The 5,848-nt window shown below is 38.7% G+C and overlaps 1 pseudogene; it reads right to left on the bottom strand.

Annotated features, from left to right (window-relative positions):
• Window positions 1-3,809: 3,809 nt before the first annotated feature.
• LOC103657482 lies at window positions 3,810-5,644 on the bottom strand (annotated as a pseudogene).
• Between the last annotated feature and the right edge of the window lie 204 nt (window positions 5,645-5,848).

Raw genomic sequence — 5,848 nt, 5'->3', positions numbered from 1 at the left:
AATTATTTTGGTAATAAAAAATTCATAATTTTAATAAAATAATCTGACATTCATAGTTACAGAATTATCAATAAAACACCTCTCTTTCTGTTTCAATTCATCTACCAGAGAAAAAATATGGTCCCATTTAACAAGGGAACAAGGAATTAAAAAAAAAAAAGCTTATTTTCAAATACACTAAAAGACTACTTGGATGCAATGTAATTCTTACAAAACGGAATTTTGATGACAGAGCCAAACGAATCCAAAGCATGTGAATTAAATTTCCCTTAAAAAATGACATATGGTTTAAAAATAAATAAATATGGGGGGATATACTGGGTACAATGAGCTTGGACTTCATTAAATGTCAAATATTTTAAAATAATTTGTGACATTTGTAAACTTAGAAGATTGTGTGCTCATCAGATATTTCCTTGGTGTTCACATACATGTTTAAATTACTTCATTTTTACCTCAGTCTCAGTAATTCCCATTTGATTTAAGCCTTAGGCCTTAACAATATGTTTATAAATTTTTAATTCACTGATAGTGTCAAATTTTGTTCTACAGCTATAAAAAGAAATTTAAAACTCAGGGTTTGTTTTTTTTTTTTTTTCCAGTCAGCTGAACATGAGAAAACTCATCATAATAGAAAGTGCTGCTAAAATAAACCTAAATGACAACAAACAGAAAGAATGTTTTGGCAAAGAATTTGACTGAAGGAAAGAACCCAACTGCACAGCTTGGAATCATGGCTGCTTTTATTGCACCAAGACATTTCTTAGAATCAGTCCCAGTTTATACAGACGTAGTGAAGAGAAGGGCCATACGCACCCCAATGTTCATAGCAGCAATGTCCACAATAGCTAAATCGTGGAAGGAGCCGAGATGCCCTTCAACAGATGACTGGATTAAGAAGCTGTGGTCCATACATACAATGGAATATTACTCAGCTATCAGAAAGAACGAGTTCTCAACATTTGCTGCAACATGGACGGCACTGGAGGAGATAATGCTAAGTGAAATAAGTCAAGCAGAGAAAGACAACTATCATATGATTTCTCTCATCTATGGAACATAAGAACTAGGAAGATCGGTAGGGGAAGAAAGGGATAAAGAAGGGGGGGTAATCAGAAGGGGGAATGAAGCATGAGAGACTATGGACTATGAGAAACAAACTGAGGGCCTCAGAGGGGAGGGAGGTGGGGGAATGGGATAGACCAGTGATGGGTAGTAAGGAGGGCACGTATTGCATGGTGCACTGGGTGTTATACGCAACTAATGAATCATCGAGCTTTACATCGGAAACTGGGGATGTACTGTATGGTGACTAACATAATATAATAAAAAATCATTAATTTAAAAAAAAAAAAAAAGAATCAGTCCCAGTTTAGAGTGCCTGGGTGGCTCGGTCAGTTGAGCATCTAACTTTTGATTTTGGCTCAGTTCATGACCTCAGGGTCATGGGACTGAGCCCCACATCAGACTCCGCATCAGCGCAGTCTGCTCGAGTTTCTCTCTACCTCTGCACCCCACCCCACGCTCGCGCGCTCTCTCTCTAAAGTAAAACAAATAAAGGGGTGCACGGCTAGCAAACTTGATAGAGCATGAGACTCTTAGAGTAAAATAAGTAAATAAAAAAAAAAAAACAAAGAATTAGTCCCAGTTTTACAATATGCCCCACCTCCATCATCTGCCTCCAGCGGTTTTATCATAGTTGGCCGGTTTTCCAAACATGAGGCATTTTAGTCACATACTGCTATTTCAAAACCCGAACAGTTAGTTCCGTACTAAAACTATCAACTTGGGTAGCATTGGGCAGGACATACACAGAGGCCCTAGTTTAAGACAGCTTTTTGAAGTTAAGCTGATCTGTCCAGGGTTAAGTTCCAGTTATGATCTGGAGTCTCTAATAGGTTCTGGGAGAAAAAAAACTCATCTATAATGACTCGTGTCATTAATACATAGAAGAGGTTAGTATACTGCATAAACAGCTATGGTGACAATTGTTATTTCTTGGCTCAGAAATAGATCTCAATCTTCCACCAGGGAACATAACAGGACATTAAGTGCAAGTTTTCTGATTTTCCGGGAACCAATGTCAAGGCCCATAGCTAAGGACCATAGGTGCTGTCTACCCCATCTTCTAGGTTCTGCAAACCTATGATTTCCCTATAAGTCCTACTAAGAAGACTAATTCAGAAATATAGCTTTACAATGAATCCTGACTTCCCATACACACTCATCAAAAAATACAAGAAAACAACTGAGAGATGAAAGTCATCTTGGCAGGGGGCATGAGGAGGGCATAGGCCTATATTTTTGGAATCCATTCCTTCTATCCTGTGACTGAGGGAAGCCAAGTGTTTCCTTTGTCCAAAGCCAAATAAAAGAATTTAGATGTGAAGACAGAGGCTCCAGTTGAATGCTTGGCCAGAAGTCTTGCCAAACAAGGGAAAAACAACATGAAAAGACACAATGGTAGAGGAGTGGGGCACCTCAAGTCTCTGTTCAAGGAGATATGTTCTAAGTATTCCCATAGGCCCACAAGTCTGAATGCTGGTCTGGGAGGGTAGGTGAGATTGAAGGCTACAGTCCCATTGGGGCCACTGTGGTATAGAGGGGAAAGAAGGGAACACATGGTGCCTTCAGCTGGGGGTAATCCAAAGATGTGAACAAATCTCACTAGGAGTCACCAGTGCCTAGGGATGCTACTTGCAGGTGCACCTTAGACCCACTACCCAAGCCAAGCCCTTGGGTAATAAATTCAATAGCATCTAACCCAGGGGAGACACCAACCTCATCAAGTCAGAAGGCATTTGCCTTCTCCTCTGTGCCTTCTCCACCTCCTTTCCTCCCTAGCCCAACCCTAGCCTGCACCAGGATCAGGAAGAGATCTGTTATGAAGATAATCAATCAAGGTTTTCACTTGTGTGTGTGTGTGTGTGTGTGTGTGTGTGTGTGTGTATGCGTACACACATTTAGTTTTATTGTAACGAAGCAACTTGTACACTTTTAACATTTAAAACTGAGCATCATCTTTCCTCTCCAGTGAAACAAAAAGAAAATTTAAAAATAAACAGGAACAAAATTACAATAGAGAACGTCAATTCCAAATAAGATCCTATAGGTTCTGCTGATTCTCCAATTGAGTGGCAGGGCTCAAGTCATCATTAGGAGAGAATTTTATTTTCAAAGTGTCATCTTAAACTGCAAGGGTGTCCATTAAACATCACAATTAAACATGCCAAAGGAGAAGCCATGTTGTCAAAATGCCCACTTAACCCACCCAAACATCTCAAACCCACCCTTTGCTGACTTTCTATAACTCCGTTTTTTAGGTTTTTTTTCCTTTTTTTTAAACAACACAAAGTAGACAGGTACATGTTGGTAAATGCTAACTGTTCATATTCACATGGAGACACAGTGTAATCTCTGAGCCCAATATACAGAGAAAGGAGGAAAAAAGCTAGAATTCTATGCACTACTACATAGGGGCCTAGCACCCTCCAGCTTCCAGCAGAGCTAAGGGAGCAGGTTTTTCCTTTTTCCCAAAGAACACAGTGGTATTGATTCCATAAAGGAAGGCATAAAAATGAATTTGGAACAGAAAAGGGCAGAGATTCTTCTCCTACTGTATTCTGCTCAAGGTATTTCCCCCCAAAATAAGTTGAGAACCAACTTATTGGTATAAAGGGAGAGAAAAGAGACTTCAAAAAACAGGGCAAATGAGCACAAGAGGAGGGAAAAAAGAGAGAGAGACTGCAACTTGCTCCCAGGGACTGAAGAAAATTTAAAAAGGAAGGTTGGAATCCATCAGTGTTTCGTTAGTCATCTTTTTCTTCATCCTCCTTCATCCTCATCTCCTTGATCAGTATCTTCCAATCCTTCTTCTTCTTCATCATCATCATCTTCTTCTTCTCCTTCCCCTTCTTCATCATCCATATCAGGAACCAAGTAGTACTGTAATGGATTTAGCCAAATATCATCTTTGATGACCTCTCCTAACTCATCTGCACCTGCATCAGAATGGTGAGTAAACCAGGTGAGGAAGCTCTCTGGTTCCTCATGCTGTCTCTTCCTGCTGGCTTTATTCTGTGTTTGACTTGAATGTTTCATCAAATCCCTTCCAGATTTCCATTTGATTTCGGTGGACTTTGAAGATGGATCACCACCCTCATTCAGATGAAATTCTCTGGGGAGAACTTTATTTTCGAAGTAAGGGTTTTCATCAAAATAAAAATCTATTCTGTAACCTGATTTAATAGCTTCAAATTCTGTCACTTCAACTCTTGTCAAATGATGCAGTGCCTCTTTGTCCTCCTCCCCAAGCAGTGCAGACACTTGTGGATGGTCGACAAATGTTGTTACCAGAAATTGGGGATTTTGGCGATCAATTCCGACCTCTTCTGAAAAACTGGTTAGTGAAGTTTGTTATAGTTCTGTTCTACTTTCAAAATCTCCTCACTGGCTTGTTTATTAAGTCTATTTCATTCAGTACTTCATCAATATGTTCAATTACTTTTTGCTGTTCTTTTTCTCCCTTAGGCAAGTGCTGAGAGAAGGATACCTTCTCTCACTTGGGGGCAGGAGACAGTCTGGGTTTCTTTGTTTAAGACTGGCATTTGGCGGCCATGTTGTGAGGAAACTCCACAAAACCAGGAGAGAGGCACGTCTGGAAGAAGCTCTGATTACTCCAGTCAGGGTTTTTAAATAAAAAGATGTAAATAGTAGACACTAGAATGAGACCATTATAATAATGTCTAGAAGAGGCTGAAAAGTTACAGAATCTAGCTTAAGATATTTTAAGAGTTTCTAGCTGATGGAAAATGTGTATAGCAGCGGGGGGGGGGGCTGTTATTAGAAAAACAAAGTGGAAGTGTTTCTGTATATACCCAAATGAATTAGGCTACTCAAAACAGTTTAATACTAATGGCTTTGTCTTCATTTTTGTGATTGACAACTGGGGAAAAAATATCTAATCCAGGAACATTTAAATTTCAGGGTACAGTAAAATCATCTGGGGCCATTTTTTTAATTGCAGTTTCCCAAGCACCACCCTACACTCAGAGATCCAACTCAGTCAACCTGTGGCAACACCCCAGAATCTCCACTTTTAACAACTTGATCATTCAATGCTATAAATTTCCCTCTATGGACTGCTTTTACTGCATTCCACAAATTTTGATAAATCGTATATTCCATTTTTATTTAGTTTGAAAGATTTTTTAATTTCTTTTGAGATTTTTTTTCCTTTGGCACATTTTTTTTCTTTGATATTATTTAGAAGTGCATTGTTCAATCTCCAACTATTTGGAGATTGTCCAGTTATCTTTCTATTATTGATTTCTAGTCTAATACCATCATCATCTGAGAATATACATTATATGATCTCTATTCTTTTAAATAAGGTTGTGTTTTATGGCCCAGAATATGGTCTTGGTGAATGTTCCATGTGAGCTTGAGAAGAATGTGTAACGTGTTGGATGAAATAGTCTATAGATGTCAATTATCTCTGGCTGATTGATGGTGTAGTTGAGTTTAACTGTGTCCTTACTGATTTTCTGCCTGCTGGATCTGTCCATTTCTGTAGAGAGTGCTGAAGTCTCCAACTATGATTATGAATAGTGGATTCATCTATCTCTCCTTGCAGTTCTATCATTTTTTGCCTCACATAGTTCAACACTCTGTTGTTAGGCATATACACATTAAAAATTGTTATGTCTTTTTATGAAATTGACCCTTTTATCATTATGTAATACCCCTCTTTATCCCTGATCATTTTCCTTGCTCTTAATGGTAATTTGACTGTGATACTGCTAGATCAGAGGGCCACAGCTGGAAAAACATTGGCTACATTAGTTTT

Source organism: Ursus maritimus, unplaced genomic scaffold (genome assembly GCF_017311325.1).
Source record: "Ursus maritimus isolate PB19 unplaced genomic scaffold, ASM1731132v1 scaffold_29, whole genome shotgun sequence".
NCBI classification, from domain to species: Eukaryota; Metazoa; Chordata; class Mammalia; order Carnivora; family Ursidae; genus Ursus; species Ursus maritimus.
Note: the sequence above shows the minus strand (reverse complement) of the source record. Positions and strands in the feature narration are given on the sequence as shown.